The sequence below is a fragment of the Echinops telfairi genome, unplaced genomic scaffold, assembly GCF_000313985.2.
Source record: "Echinops telfairi isolate 266 unplaced genomic scaffold, ASM31398v2 ScPeMD7_9;HRSCAF=40, whole genome shotgun sequence".
NCBI classification, from domain to species: domain Eukaryota; kingdom Metazoa; phylum Chordata; class Mammalia; order Afrosoricida; family Tenrecidae; genus Echinops; species Echinops telfairi.
In genome coordinates, this window is record NW_022103906.1 from 51694973 (window position 1) to 51712300 (window position 17328).

Sequence of the window (17328 nt, forward strand, 5' to 3'; positions counted from 1 at the left end):
GATACAAGATTAAAAATCAAAAATCAATTGGATTTCTGTATACCAGCAAAGAGGGCTCCAAAAAAGACAACAGAGAAACAATACCATTTACAGTAGCCACTAAAGATGAAGCACGTAAAAATAACCAATGAAATGGTAGACCTGTACAAAGAAAACCACAGATTGTTACTATAAGAAACCAAAGACTTACTATTGTGAATATGTCAATACTACCCAGAGCTATCTATAAATGCAATGCAATTATGACCCAAAGCCCAACTTCATTCCATAAAGAAATGGAAAAACTACCAACCTCATGTGGAGAGCTAAGAGACCTAGGATAAGCAAAGGATTCCTTAAGAAGAAGAACAAAGTAGAAGGGCTCACACTACCCAACCTCAAGATATATGATACAGCCGAGGAAGCCAGACAGCTACTGATACAATGTTGGGTACACAGACCGCTAGAACAGAATTAAGTGCACCCACCCACAGGCAACTGATCTTCAACGAAGGGCCAAAAAACAGTGAATGGGAAAGAGACAGTCACTTCAGCAAATGATAATGGCAAAATTGGATCTCCATCTTCAGAAGAAAGAAATAGGGGATCCATACCTCACCCCACGCACAAAAAATGAATTCAAGATGGATCATAGAGGTAAATGTAAATCCAAGATCTAAAGGGTCACCAGTGAAAAAAAAGACCAATTCGAGGGCCCTTCTGCAAGGAACAGACATGTTACCAAATATAATACAGAAAGCATACTGAGTAGAAGACAGATCCCTGGAGCCTACTAGAAATAAGACACTTAGGCACATCGAAAACTTCAACCAAAGAGTAAAGAGAGAGCTCATGGACTGGGAAAACTCTCCAGCAATGACACAACAACAGATCACAGATCAGGGACTGATTTCTAAAATCTCTAGAATTCTGCAACTCTACAATAAGAAAGAAACAAGTAATCTAATTAAAAAGTGGGCAAAAGACAGGCAGAAACAGTTGGCCAAAAAATGACATTCAAAGGCTAACAGACACATGAAAAAAGGCTCATGATCACTAGCCATCCGGAAGATGCAAAACAAAACAATGAAGAGGTCCCACCTTACAAGGACGACAGCCCAATTAAACAACAACACAGAAAGCAAAAAATGCTAGAGAGGGTACTGAAAGATTGAAACTCTTTTATATACTGCGGTGGGTTTGTAAACATGTACAGCCATTGTGGAAAGCAATATGGCACTACCTAAAACACCTGGGAATAGAAATCCCATGCCCTCTACCAATACCTCTGCTGGGCACAGACCATAGAAGGAAGAGACACACATGAAGCGACATCTGCTCGCCCATGTTCAGCACAGCAGAGTTCACAAGAAGAAACTGAAAACAGCCTAAACACTCATCAGCTTCAGCATGGATCAAGATACTCTGGTACCTACACATAATGGAATACTATGCATCCCTAAAGCACAGCGATGAAACGAAATAGCACCTCATAATGTGGATGGACCTGGAAGCCCTTATGGTAAATGAAGTTAGTCAATCACAAAAGGACAAATAATATTTGAGAACACTACTACAAGGAAAAACACAGAGACAAAGGCAGGCATCTCTTCGCAGGTTATCTAATCTTCTCCTGCCTACCAAGCAAAGAGGTGGTGTGCCTGCCCAAGTCATGATGCATATACCAATCCCTTTATTTGTTAAACCCACTTCGACAGAGGAGGCCTCACCTCAGCTGGGTCAGTTCTTATGTTGAGGGGAGAGAGAGAAGCCCAAACAGCTCCTGCTGCATTACATCATTTCATCGTCCCCTCATATCAACAGACCCTCCTTTAAGGTCAGTGAGGGTCAGGGGTGAGTGCGGGCATGTTTGTCTCAAAGAAGAAGATTTCACTTCTGTTGGTGAGTTAACCAGGAAAAGGCAACCTGCTATTGGGAAAACCCTTTACTTACGTAGACTCCAATGGAAGACTACGGCCTCTATTACGTTCCCAATTAGGCACTTTTAACAAAGTTTCTGTACAGGCCACACGCTATAGCGAACTACTACTTTAGACTTTGGTCTTTGAAGATGTTCACAGGCCACACCAGAAGGATCTGATTTGGAAACCCCACTAAATGAACTAGACTTTACCTTAAATGTACCTATAGCATACTAAAAGATACTGAAATACTCCCTGGGACTTAAGGTTGAATGTCCTCCTATGAGAGAAAGTAGCTGACCGCCATACCAAGGCTGTGAATTTGAAAATCTTTGGTCTTTGGTTCAACTCTCTTCATTGGAGGATACTCAATAGTGTAGAGTCAGGACGCTCCTTGGTTCCAGCCATAGTGATACTTTAGCTCACATACTTTGGATATCTTACGTATTAGCAAGAGAGACCAGGCCCTGGAGGAGGACCTCATGCGTGGTAAAGTGGAAGGAAGGTGATGAGATGGATTGACACAGTGGCTGCAGCAATGAGCTCAAACATCAGAACAATTGTTGAGGCTGATATAGTTCGATTGTACTAGGGCCTCTATGCACTGGAGTCAACTCGACAGCACTTAACAGCAGCACCAATAATAAGTGGCAACTTAACACCACTGCATACTTGCTATCTTTATACTCTTTGCTTTTTTAGGAGAGGCTTTAGTCCAGCAGGCACAGTTCCGCCTTAGTGAAAGAATGTTCTTGAAAATTTTGTCTGACCCCTAACAATCATTGTTTGCGTAAATAGTATTTGATCACTTATGTTTTTAATTTGTACACATCAAAAATCCATGTATTTTAGTCTAAAAAAGGTGTACTATACAGCCCTGGTGGTGTGGTGATGTATTGGGCTGTAATCCACATGGTTGGCAGTTCAAAACCATCAGCAGCTCCATGAGTGAAAGACAGGGCTTTCTAATTCCACAAACGGTTACAGTCTTGGAAACCCACAGGTGGGTCACTTGGAAACCCACAGGTGGGTCATTAAGAGTCAGCAGTGACCCGATGGCAGTGAGGTTCATTTTGGTTTTATCAATCAAATTAGCAGATGCACCTTTGAAATGATTTATAATATTCTGCCATAAAATGATAAGGATGTCTCTAAAGTGGACCAGGAGCATACAGAAACCATAGATAAATGAATAGATTTTGAGCTTACACTTAATCATAAGCCCTAAAACAAGATTAATTAGTTCTTATGACGTGAGTCTGACTGGTACTTGCTCTCATGAAGAGATCACTGAAGATATGGGTGCAAATTATGGTGAAGAAATCAGACTATAACTGGATATCAGAAAGGTGATGATTCCCAGCTATCAAACAGCCACCTAAGCAATGTGTTAGCTAAGTCCACATGGAAGGAGAATATCAGCCTGTGTGATCCAAGGATTACAAAAAATAAAGTCCAAGACCGAAGGAGGGAATGCTATTAGAGCTTAAATTCTGAGCACCCAGTGTGCATAAGGGTATGGATGACAGTGAAAGTCCAAAATCCATTTCCCAAGCCCCCATGTGTATTAAGCTTCTGGTGAATCCCCAATACTACTGGCTCTGCTGAACTACTATTATGAGTACATTGCTCAGAGTAGCCTTACTTGGCAAATGGATTGATACAGACATAGGTAGGTTAAAATGTAACATTTCATCATTTGTTTTCCCTTTTGAGCCAGTATCAAGTAGACTGATGTCATTTTAAATTTGTTCTAGTTTCTACTATTTCCTGCTTTCTTTTGGATTGAGCTTTTCTGTGTTTTATTTGTATTTTTCTTTATATGAAATCCACAGACAGTAACTAGATTAATAATGGCTTAGGGTTATGGCAGGAGAGGTTGGGGGGAAATGGGGAGCTAATAAAAATGAGTACAATAATAAAAAAAATGTTCAAAAATTGATTGTGGTGATGATCGTACAATACTTTTTCATATATTTAAACCACTGAATTTTTAAAGTTTTATTGACACTTAATCCACACATCACACAATTCATTAGTTCAATCATATCAAGAAGAGTTGTACACAATTGCTGAAGAAAAATGTGAACATAAGCAAATGTGAAGAAAGCTGATGGTGCCTGGCTATCAAAACATATAGCATCTGGGGTCTTAAAGGCTTGAAGATAAACAAGCGGCCAACTAGCTCAGAAGCAGCAAAGCCCACATAGAAGAAGCACAACAGCATGTGTGACCACGAGCTGTCGAAGGCATCAGGTATCAAGCATCAAAGAACAAAAAATATCATTGTAAAGGTGGATGAGTGCAGAGTGGAGATTCAAAACCCATCCCCCCTTGCTGAAGGGTTGTGGGGAGGAGACGAGCCAATCAGGGTGCAGGGCAGCAACGATGAAATATATAACTTTCCTCTAGTTCTTAAATGCTTCCTCCCTCCCACTATCATGATCCCAATTCTACCTTACAAATCTGGCTCGACCAGAGGATGTACATTGGTACAGATAGGAACTGGAAACACAGGGAATCCAGGACAGATGACTCCTTCAGGACCAGTGGTGAGAGGGGCGAGGCCTGGAGGGTGAAGGGAATGTGGGGTAGAAAGGAGGAACCGATTACAAGAATCTAAGTATTGCCTCCTCCCTGAGGGGGGAACACGTCAGACAGTGTAACTTATGACAAAACTATAATAAGTTATGAATTATGAAGGGTTCATGAGGGAGGGGGGAGGGGGAGGGAAGGGGAAAATGAGCAACTGATATTAAGGGCTAAAGTGGAAGGCAAAGGTTTTGAGAATGATGAGGGCCACAAATGTACATATGTACTTGACACAATGGATGTATGTATGGATTGTGATAAGAATTGTATGAGCCCCCAATAAAATAATTTTAAAAAAAAGAAGAGTTGTACAATCATTACCACATCCATTTTTAAAAATTTTCTCCCCCCATGTGATGAATGTACAATCATCTCCCCCACACACACATACACACTCCCCCCCATGTGATGAATGTACAATCATATCACACACACACACAATTGTTTGCTTGCCCCCTCCCTATCTCCCACCCCTACTTCTCCTATGCACCCCCTGTCAGTTCTTATCTCTACACCTTTACTCCTGGGCGTCACAAATGGGAAAGTCTAATGGAAACAATAAAAAGCAGAAAAAATAAAGTGTGAACCACTGAATTTTGTGATATGTGAATTATATGTCAACAAAACTTACACTTTAAAAAAAGTAAATATAAAGGATGAAACTAGTTTTAATAATATAATTATTAAACTCAATATATCCAAAAGAGTCTCATTTCAACTGGCACACATTGTAAAATGTATTAATGAGTGCTTAATTTTTTTGGTTTGTACTAACTTTGAAGGACCATAACTATGTTACACTTCCAGAACACTTTACACCTCAGTAACTAACACATTTGAAGTGCTCAACAGCCAGCAGCCAGTGGGTCCCCCACTGGAAAGTAGAGAAAGAAGGCACTGCTGGTTGACAGAGTCCCGCTGTAGTCCAGATGCTGTCCTAAGCAAATAGATTACCCCAGAGAGGCCCGTGGGATACACACCAGCCCTTATTCACTGCAGAAATCGGAGGAAAGGGGAAATAGAGACCCATTGCCAGGGTCATACCGCTAGTAAAGGGAAACGCTGGGTTAGCCTGGGCTCCTAACTACTAGACTGCTCTCCTCCTCAGACAGACCAGCACACTCTGCTTTCTTTCCTTCTGTTTTCCGAATCTTCTTGTTTCATCCAAGAGATTCTTTCTCCTCACGGATTTTGTACATCTTAGTCTGCACTAGGAATTCAGCATGGAAAATGAAAGGCTCCTAAATGTACATATAGAGATCCTGTAAAGGATTTGGAGTTCCTGGGGGGGCGGGGAGGGGTGCAGAGTTAAAAGGCTCAGCTGCGAACTGGAGGTTCAGCGTGTCTCGCAAAGTACTTCTGAAAACCAGCCTTTGGAGAGCCAGTGGCGCCCAGTTCTACTCTGATACCCATGGGCCCCCTGAGAAGGAGTGGACCAGACAGCAGCTGGTTGAAAAGAGCCTGGATAGGCACACAAAGGCAGCCGGGGATCAAAACTCAGTTTCACACTTGTTGTGGTTGCTGCTGAGATGACAGCTCTGCCTAGAAAAAGATGATTCGTGTCATCAACCTTTGAAGTTCCATGATTTTTCAGTAGAAGTCCACTCTCTCTGGTAAATGAGAAGCAACAGGGCTGGGATGCATTGGTGAGAAAAATGATGCTGTATTTCAGTCCTTCTTGATGTCATAGTGCTAAATTTCAAAGTTTTAATAGCATTAGAACAAATAAGAAAATACATAGATAAATGAGGGTAATTCAGACTGTATTGCTTCAAAACCATAGAAACTTTTACTCAACAAAATTATCCAAATTAATTGAAGTTAAGTCCTCCACCTAGGTCTAATAGACTTCTGAAGGTGGAATTTCATCTTTCCAACCCTGCCCCAAAGAATTTTGCACTCTGATTTACACATCAAAATGGACATTTTGACATCCTTTGAGGCGTGGAGATGTCTACAAATCGTTTCCTTTTCAATGCTTTCTGAGTTTGGGGAATGGACGGCAGGCTGAAGGAGCTGGATCGGGCTGTGGGGCAGAACAGCAAGATTTCCCAGCGCATTCCCGGAGGACCACCTTGCAGGTGTACTGATTGCTGCAGGGAACAAAATTCCTTGGTACAACTTTCCTGGCCTTCTCACCAATGCAGCTCTCCAATTTCTTTAGACATCTTCTCCAAGATCATCCTTCGTCCTTTAAGGAACACTACCAGGATGATGCCCTAGGATCTTCACAAACAGTTGCCACAACCTTCTGAGCTGATCTTTCTGCCTTGATTTTATTTGCCCCGAGAGATACCCTCAGAAGCCACTGTTTGGGTTGGATCTTCCTCTTTGGGTCAGATTTGTAAATCCATGACTTTTCCCAAGATCATCTTCATTTTCTTTGATCATGTTCCAAATAGTCATGGAAAGATCAGCTCTTTGAGCTAGCTTATCTTTGGGCACTCATCCAGCTGAGTCTAATCTTTATGCAGCCAAAATGTTTGATTAAAATTCTGAATGCTAAATCGTGTGAGATCCCAACTTCAGTAACTATCACATCCATGATAATTCTATGGTCTTCGTCCACCAGTTTTTGGACTTCAGCCACAGTTTCTCCATTTATCTAGGCCGATGGCACATTCCCTTTCTTGGTTCTTCTTTGAGGTTTTCTTGACCTTCCTCTAACAAGGGTCCTTTTATGTGGGGCAGCATTCCTACAAGCTCGTTGCAAAACTTCAATGACTTGGAAAGGTGCCCATTTGAGCTTTGTTTAAAAATTAATATTAATATTGATCTCAAACCTTTTTCCCCATGGCAAAAAATAAAAGATCCTTTAAAATACCCAATAATTTTGTGATAAGAGTAGTAACCAAAAAAAAGTTACATGAGCCCCCAATAATATTATTTTAAAACAACAATAATTTTCATGCATCCTAATGAGACTTGCATATTACTGAAAAAACTTGTCTGCAGGCATCCACTGATCACAAAAACATGGGTTTTTTGGGAATAAACGTGTGTCTGTGTGAACTGGACCCGAGGAGCAATACTTTGTGACTTGCCCTCCTACGTGCATGCATGTACCAACACAGAGTCAACACTTGGAGTAAAAATTGTGTCTTATAACCTAGCTAACTGAGCAGATGGCATTTAAAATGGAATCTTATTTTGGGAACAGTTGACTTGACATTGACTCATCTTTTCCAAAGATAATTTGTGTGTGTGTGTGTGTGTGTGTGTGTTTTGCAGGCTTCTTACTAAAACTGCAAATACTATTTGCTTAAGATACCTAAGTAATCCCTTGAGAAAGCCTCCATTCCCTCCACGGAGGGAGCTCTACTGAATGCAGCACAGTAATTGAAGCTGAGGTCCCGTTGTTAAATATTTACAAATAAAGTTACAGGTAGCGAAGGGAAAACCGTCTATGAGCTACTGATCGTACTCTCTGTATGGGTCAATGCATGTTTCTACTGGAAACAAGCAATGGAACTGTAGTTGACTTTTTATCTTGAAATCTTTTATGGTTTTGTATGTTAGTTTACCAACCAAATGACATTGTTCCCTTTTGGCAATGTCAATACATATTGGTCAATGGGATTGGTTCATTTCCACACCATGTGATGTTCTCATGATTTCCACGGTGACTATTCTGTTCCCACTAACCTAGCTTCCCACTCTCCCTCTCTGTTTCTGACGGAATGTTTACCATTTGGTTTTATGGAGAGATGAACTTTTCAAGAAGCACAGGACACATAGATGATACTCTTTATTTTATGAGCCGATCTATTATTTAGCTCAAAAACGACTTCTAGGAGTGCTTTGAGTTCGAAGTTGGTTTTGTGGTGTTTTTAAAAACATAATTACTTTCATTTTGTTGTTGTTGAGAACATACTCAGAAAAACAGACAGCAAACCAACAGTGTCCACGTGTACCGTTTAGTGACACTGATCACATCCTCGGAGCTGTGCAACCATCTCACCCTCCTTGTATGTTAATGGTTCCTCCACCAGTAACGTACATGTACTCCCCGCACCCCACCCCACCCCGTTCCTTGCTGCTCTTGCCTGTTGCTATTGTCACTTCGACCCCATCCATTTAGATGGTTCTCAGAAGAGTGGACTGTTCAAGGCGGTATTTTACACGAGGAAAACTAAACTATGGTTTGGCCTTAAGACAATTTCAAAAGACACTTTTGGTTCACAGTTTAAAGACCATCTCAGGGCAATGGTTTCAGGGGTCCAAAATACTATTATTTCAACATATATTCAATATGAAATAAATATTAAGATACTTCACACAATTTTGGTTTCACTAAGTGTTTGGAATTCTTTATGCATTTTACATTTTGGAAAATCCAATTCAGACTATCACATTCCAAGTGCTCAAGAGTCACATGTGGCTAGAGGCTACTACAGGTCCATATGAAAAGTCGGGGAGCAGTTGATGTTGACTTTATCCGATAAAAGGAATTCAGTCTGATTCTGTCATCGATGAAAAGCTACCTTGAGCAGATTGCAATACTGTACGTTGATTGAACATGATGAGGACAGAGACCCAGGAGGTACCTTCACAGAAATCAAGGGACAGGACCGTTTCTCCGATAAAGAACAAAGGGAGCCAAGCTTCATGATTAATACAACATAACAAGCAAGGGAGGGGAAGGGAATAAGCCATAACTTTGAAAGCATAAGCCTGTAGGATCAGGCATAATAACAAAGTTGGAGATGCTATAACTGAAAAAGAGATGAATATGCTTTTAACCATATAGTTTCAGGCGGTGAAAATTTTATCTCACCAAATAAAATTGTCTAGTTAAGTAAAACTAATGTTTAGTCTTAAGGGTTAAAGATTAAGTCAGGGCAATAGTTTCTGGGGCTCATCTGCCCTTCATAGCTCCAGAAAGTCTGGAGCCTTTAAGAATTTGAAATGCTATTCTGTTTTGTCCCCTTTTGAAGCAGGACTCTTCTACAGAATCTTTAGTCGCAATGCTCATTTGAAATGACCTTGTGGGTGAAATGCCTGTTCCAGTCCTTCGCCCGTTTTATGATTGGGGCATTTATCTGTTTGTCATTAAAATATCTAAATTTTATGGTTTTAGTTTGCACACTGAGGCCCTTACTCCATTTTTAATTTGTGTGTGTCTGTTTGGTGTGAAGCATGCTTCGGTTTTTGCATGTGGAAATCCAATTGTCTCTGCACCACTTATTGACGAGGCTCTTTGTCCCCCCAGCAGATGGACTTTGCACCCTTGTCAAAACTCAGTTGACTATAGATATGTGATTCACTTGTTTTATTTCATTATGATTGTTCGTTATGTTCTTCTTTGTATAAGGAAGCACATGTTGCTACAGTCAGGATCAATATCTGTTACTTTAACCAACTCACTACATTATGCTGATTCCACTTTCTACTTCCAGAAAACAGAAGTTATTGAGTGGGAAGTCTTTCAACTTCCAGCCACCAAGCATAAAAAAGTACCAGCAAGGACACCCAGTCTTGGCCACTTATTAGGTAATAGATGGGTGCTCCTGCCAAATAAAGGGTGAAAAGAAAAAGAGCATAATAGAGTTCATTTCCCAGGTATCAAACAAAAGTTATGCAAGTAGGCTATTTAGGTAAAATATGTATAGGGCAAAATATGAGAGAATTCTATTTTATCACAGCCTAACTACAGAGCCCTGGTGGTACTGCGTTAAAATGCTCAGGTACTTTAACCTAAAAGTCCATAGCTCAAACTCAGCAGCTGCTCTGAAAGAGGAAGATGTGGTAATTTGCTTCCATAAAAATGTACAACCTTGGAAACCCTATGGGACAGGTCTCCTCTGCCCACCAGGCTGAGGATCAGAATCGATTCTATGGCAATGGGTTTGGGCTTATGTTCCATTTTGTTTTGTTCTTGTTTGTAGCCTAATTGGCAAGAAAGGTAAGGGAATATAATATTAAAAACATTTTTTTAAGTAAAGCAAAATCAATCAGGAACTAGTACCAGCAGAATGAGAAAGGCAAGGTAGCAACAGTCAACAGAAGGGCACCTGAGTAAGGGCTTCAGAACCTAAAATAATTAATAAAAGCTAAATGCTCTAGATTTGCTCCTTAATTCGGGCAACTCAAAATATTTAGAGAGGTGTGAGAAAAACCAGCCATTGTTGGTTTGGGCATTACTTTAATCCTTTTTGCACGTTTAACATAGAAACACTGAGGGTGCCTCAACTTTTTGGTTTATTTTAAACAAACGAGTGCCTGGGTTAAACATCAGGATTGATGAAGCTAACGCTTCATGGAAACCAGCTACTGGACTCTTGAGATTAGTACCATTGATTCACAGGAAATGACCATGGTAGGCACAACAGCGACTTCCATTGTTGTTATTAACTGCTGTCCATTCAGTTATTCCAACTCATGGCACGCTCATGGGCAAGGGAACAAAACGGCTCTGCTCCGGTGACATTTTTATGATCGTTGGTGGTCTAAGTTCATTGTTGTGGCTAGACTTAGATAAGCTTTGTAAAAAGTCACAACTTAAGGAAATGAGACAGCATCAATCATTGAGACCTTTTAAGTCAGAATAAATATGCAGAAGAATCCGGTACTTGCATGAATCAGGAGGAAATTGTACTTTCATAAAACTGGGAAAATAAATACAAGAAACAGGTTAGATGACGAAGGAGCTGACAACACTGACACAGAATGATAACTAGCCTAAAACAAACAGCAAGAGGCAGATTAGGAGGAGGAGAAAAGATAGTGGATGGAAAAACGGGAACTGAGGAACCGATTGACTTCCAACAAAGATAGAACGTTTTCTAATCAAAAGCAGCTTAATTTCTCAGCCAGGCCTCCTGGCGGCGCTGTTGAGACTGCATGGAACGGGTCAGCACGGGTAGGAACGGACTCGATGGCAGTAGGTGTGGTTTCATTTCTCACAGAGCTTCCATTTGGACTGCAATCTTTATTTTAATCAAAGGTATTCTTCACTAAGAATGAGAAAGTTTATTGAATTTTGCCACATTGTTTTTTGTTGGGGTCTTCTACATGATCAAGCCAATCTTTTTCATATAAATGTGGAGAACAAAAAACTTAATAATTTTTTTTAGTAGTTTGATTTTAGCCTTATGCTCAAACCATAACCAAACTAGCTCATGGCGTGTGTTAGGGTAAAATTGGGCACCAAAAAGTTTACAGTGGATGATGTTTTTTCAGAAGTCCATCTTCTGAGGTGATTGTGGATGGACTCAAACCATCAACCTTTGGATTACTAGTGAAGCACATAAACTTTTTGTATCACTCAGAGACCCCTACGCTGATTCCAGTAATGAAATAGAGAATTGCAAGAGCTTTGAAAACATCTTCTCCACTGGCTTGTTCTTAAAGGGATCTGCTTAGCATTTCCTCTTTTGTCTTTTTTGTTTTTCTCCTACGTCTTACACTTAGCTCCGGCGGAACAGCGGTTAAAGTGAAACGAGCGACTGATGTTTATGACCAACTAGCATGCTAGAAGTCAGAGCATGCTTCCTGTCGGAGCGCACACCACACACACACACACACACACACACACACACACACTCCTATTCTGATGGACTCGAAAGAGGGTGAAGGTGTGAGCACTTTATAAAAGAGCCTCGATTGAAAATAGTATAATTTGACACTTGATCATTTGACCTCCCTCTTAACCCAACCTGAATTTGATCTAGGCTCAAGCGTTTCTTGCTTGTTCCATGACAAAATTTTCTTCCCTGGCTTTTAAAATATTCATGGAAGTCTTTTCTTTCTTAATCTTTATTTGTATTTTTATCTTTATATTAGTATTATTTTATTCTTGCCATTTTATATCATTTTCTTTTTAATTTTAACTTTTTGGTTTTTACTGTTAATTTTCGGGTTCCAGGTTGTGAAGCACAGACAGAGTAGACACAGAGCGATAATAACTTAGGCAATGGTTCATCGGGGCTGTGTGTGTGTGTGTGTGTGTGTGTGTGTGTGTGTGTGTGTGGTGGGGGACAGGGAAGATGAGGGGATTTGGGAGAAAACAATGAATCTAGTGGGGGGAGAGAACACTAGAACTGATTGTGATTATATAAACAACTCATTTTAAAACCAATTTAACCATAAAAGTATATGGAAGTCACTGTTGTTCCTACAATGGTCATTTCCTTCGAATCAATGGCACTAATCTCAGAGTGTATGGTTTGTGAATACTGTATCAAGAAAATCACTACAAAACATATTGATATAATGTGAAAAATATAGGCAATTCATTAAACAATATGAGTAGAAATTGTTTGATGGGAATCTCATTTGCTATGTAAACTCTCACCAAAACACAACAAAATATAGTCTTTTAAAAATAGCTTTGGGTAGTTGAATATGTCACCCACTCTCCAGCTGACAGCCCTGTGTCCGTGTTTTTGGCCTCCTTTCCACTTTTCCATCTCCACTCAGATTCCAAAACATGGTTTCGAGGATTTAATGCAGCCTGTTGTCTATGTTGGTTGTAGCTTGCCTTTCTGAGGAAGAGGAGTTTGGGTGGTATCACGGTTTGTGCATTGGTCTATTAACCACAGGTAGGTGGTTAAAGCCACTAGCTGTTCTGCAGAAAAAAGATGAGGTGAACAACAACAAAAAAAGATGAGGTGGTCTACTCCTATAAAGATTTAAAATCTTGGAAACGACAAGGGGCAGTTCTACTCTCCTATTGGGTCGCTGTAAGTCGGAATTGATTTGATGCAGTGAATTTGGTTTTGGTTTTTATGAGAGGGCTTCAAACAGTTAGTGGAAAAGTAGAATTAAAAGATAACAAAATGTTTCCCCTCCTAATGCTAAATTACTGGGTTCTAATTCTTTTCCCCATAGATATGAAAGCAATATGTTTTACATAAGCTGCCATTTCTGGACTCCATTTGTGGTAGTTACATAGTCTGTTGTCAATTTGAGACTAAAGAGTGAAGGGGTGGAGTTTAGCCTGCCAATCAGATCCAGGCTTGATGACCTCATTTGGAGGCACTATGGAGATAAATAACCCGCTGGAGGTGGGACACAAACTCCCTGGGCGATAATGCTGTTGACAAGCCACATGGAGAAAGGCTGATGGAACCAGAGTCCTGGGAGCTGTAGGAGCCACGTGGAGACCCATGCCAGCGCTGAGATGCTTCTACCACCACAGGATCCACAAGACTTTCCACCCACTGGCCTGTGATCTTCCTGCATTTGGCACTACTGCATGGCTGCATGAGTCTAAAGAGGAATTTATAGACTAGTATTGGACATAGGGGTTAATATTGGACTTATGGACTTAATCTGGACTGGGCTGGGATATTTTCTTAATATTCCTTTGCTCTTTTATATAAAACTTTTTCTTATACACATATGAGTGTCTATGAATTTGTTTCTCTAGTCTACCCAGACTCACACACCAATGTTTCAAAATGTGATGAGTGTTCTCACCTTCTCTGAGGTGGTGGCTTTAAGTCAATTTGTTACTTTGGTTTTTCTTTCTTTCTCTCTTTTACAAAAGGCATTCATTCTATTAAGTCTCTCTTGTTAGCTGCCATCCAAATCTATACACAGCAGAACAAAATACTGTGTCATCCCCTGCCATCCACCTGCTGTTACGTCTGAGCTCATTGTTGCAGTTACTGTGTGAATCCATCTTGCTGAGGGCATTCCTGCTCTTGATAACCTTCTAACTTACCAAGCAAGATGTCCTTTTCCAGGGACTACGTCCCTGATAACTTGTCCAAAGTACGTAAGACGAAGTCTTATCATCATTCCCCCTTCTAAGGAGCATTCTGGCTGCACTTCTTCTAAGACAGACTGGTTTGTTCGTCTGGCAATTCACGGTACTTTCAGCATTCTTCGACAACACCATAACTTAAATGCACCAATTATTTATGCAGTTTTCCTTCTGCATTGTCCAACTTTCACAGGCATATGAGGCAATTAAGAATCCCAGGGCTGGAGCCAGGCACACCTGGGACCTCAAAGTGAGACACCCTTGCTCTTCACACTAAAAAAAAAATCTTGTGCAGCAGATTCACCCAATACAATCCCATCATTTAACCTCTTGACCCCTGCTTCCATGAACATTGATTATGCATCTAAGCAAGACAAAATCCTTGACAATTTCAAGATCTTTCTCCCTTTATCATGTTTATTGTACTAGTTAAGATTATATCTCTCAAATCTTCATCTCTAAAAGTATACTTAAGATGATAAACCTGACATGAACGATTAAAACCTTGTCAATTGATTCCCCCCTCTAAGGCACCTTGGGCTTGATCTGCTTTTCAACATTTCCTGTTTTTGCTTTTCATATTGGAGTTTATTCCAGTTGTTGTGGTAATTACATAATTTCATGTCAACTTGAAGTGTAGGGGTGTCGTTTAGCCTGTCAATCAGATCACATCCTGATGGTGCCTCCTCGTGGGCATGACTTTCTCATAAGGAAGGTCCTGGGAATCTCCCCCTCTCTCCTTGTCTTCAATCTAGTGCTGGCAAACCACTCAGAGATCTTCTGGAGACCTCCCAGAGCCCTGTGATGCTTCTACTGCCATCAGATCCCAATGACTTTTCACCCACTGGCCTGTGATCTTCCTGCATTTTGCATCATTACTTGTGGCTTCGTGAGTCTGAAGAAGGATTTATGGACTAGTATCCAACTTATGGACTAGTATCAGACTGAAGGACTTGATCTTGACTGGGCTGGGATGTTTTATGGATGCATAATTACTTCTTGAAATAAAGCTCTTTCTTGTACATACATGACTGTCACTGGATTTGTTTCTCTAGTCAACCTGGCCTAACACAGATGTATTTTGTCATTACAAGTAACGCTCTTGAATTTTTGTTATGTTTTTTCTGTTTTTCAGTGTATGAAACCCACAACTGATGAACCTATAGAGACAGCAAGTCGAATAAGGGGCCCTAGGGGGTACAGTGGGGGAAGTGGGAAGTGAAGGGTCATTAATGTCAAGGAGTTCAAGAAGGAAGAGAATGTTTTGAAACTGATTGTGTTAGCAATTGTACAATACTGCTTGATGTGATTGAACTACGGAACAATACGATATCTTTGTTAGCTCCCAATAAAATTATTTTTGAGGGCAAAAAAAGAAGAGACAGAATTCACAGGTTTGAAAATGAATAAAAAAGAGAAGCTAAAAAAAAAAGTGGAGTGAGCATTATTTTCCTGCCTGGAGACTCTGCACAAGAGAGCCCCAGAGCTCCTGCCAACCAGCCCCCAGCCTTCATGGCCACTGTCTTCTGTCCTTCCAGTCACTCAGCCCTTTCCTGGTTCTCTGGACTATTGCGAACTTCCATTAATCCAGTCAGAGCCTATTTATTACCCATCACACACATTAATCAGTGACATTAACTACTCTCCCAGCAGCATCGGCCACAAGCAAACTAATGCACATCTTCCCAGAATCGCTGTTCCAATTATAGTGCACCCTCTAAAAAGCTCAACTGCTTTTCTGGCTGACTCTGTGGTTCTTTTCAACACACTAAGACAAAAAAGCCTTCAGCAGCTGCTTTGAAAGAGAGAGCAATGTGAAGTCAAAATGGTCGGATTTGACAGTTCCCTGGCATCGTTCCCGTTAAATAGCTGTAGCTCTTAAGCATACACAAATCATATGGCCATATAATGAGAAACTTGGGGCCCAAGCAAAACCTTTGAAGTTTATTACTGAAATTCTGTCCTAATCAAAAGCATTTAACAAAGTAACTATAAGCACATATCCTTTTTCCTTTCTTAATGACATCTATGTAACTTTTCCCATGCCTGTTATTTTTATGCAAAAAAAATCTTTCCACTGTATTTTCCTAGTACACTTAGATGTACATTTCATTTTGAAACAAAAGAACACCACAATTCACACAAGAAAAAGAACCAAACTAAACCAAAACCACAGCCGTGAAGTCAATTCTAACTCCTAGTACCCTTGTAGGACAGAAGGGAGCTGCTCCATAGAGCTGACCTGGCTGTCAATCTTTACACATACTACTTCATCCTTCTCTCAAGAGCAACTGATAAGTTTGAACTGCCAACCCTTGAGTTTGCAGCCTAGATCTTAATCCACTGTGCTACCAGGGGTGCTCATATAAAACTAGAGACTCTAAGATGAGGTATATGATATGACAGTACCAGAGAGACATATACTTCTAAAACTCAACCAAACAAGGGCCCTGGTGGCAGAGTGGTTACCAGTTGGGCTGCTAACTGCAAGGTCAACAGTTCGAACCCTCCAATCACAGTAGAACACTGGGGCTTTCTACTCCCATAAAATCAATTGAACGTTCTTCCCACAGCGCTAAAGGATTCTATTTAGGAGAGTCCACATAAACTCATATATACTGTCAATGCTCACTACCGCTAAGAAAATTCTAATTCTATTCACTTCAGGAAATATTTATGGATTACTAGAAAAAATTCAACAGACACCAAAACTTAAAAGGACCAAGGCAGTGATGGTGGAGGGGGTATGTCCTAGATGTCTTAGATGACTGTGAAAACAATGTCAGTTTTGTGTAGGCCTCATTCAAGGCCCATACCACCAGTATACTGTTGTCACCTCACTACTTGCTGTCTACAGGGACTTGATGTGCAGAGAGTAGAACTTCCCCATGGGGTCTTCAATGACTGGCATCTTTCAGAAACACTACCAGGCCTTACTCCCAAGGTGTCTCAGAATGGGCTCTGACTACCAACCTTTTATTGGTCATCTAGCACTTACCTAGGTGTACCCTTGCATTACAAGCACATATTATTTTTAATCATTTTATTGGGGGCTCATACAACTCTTATCACAATCCATACATATATCAATTGTGTAAAGCACATTTGTACATTCATTGCCCT

At 40.5% G+C, this 17328-nt stretch overlaps 1 protein-coding gene across 2 annotated transcripts in view; it reads right to left on the minus strand.

The window, feature by feature from the left end:
• The window catches only part of MTMR7 (myotubularin related protein 7), a 154563-nt gene that overhangs the window by 82013 nt on the left and 55222 nt on the right, over positions 1 to 17328 (minus strand). The window lies entirely within an intron of this gene.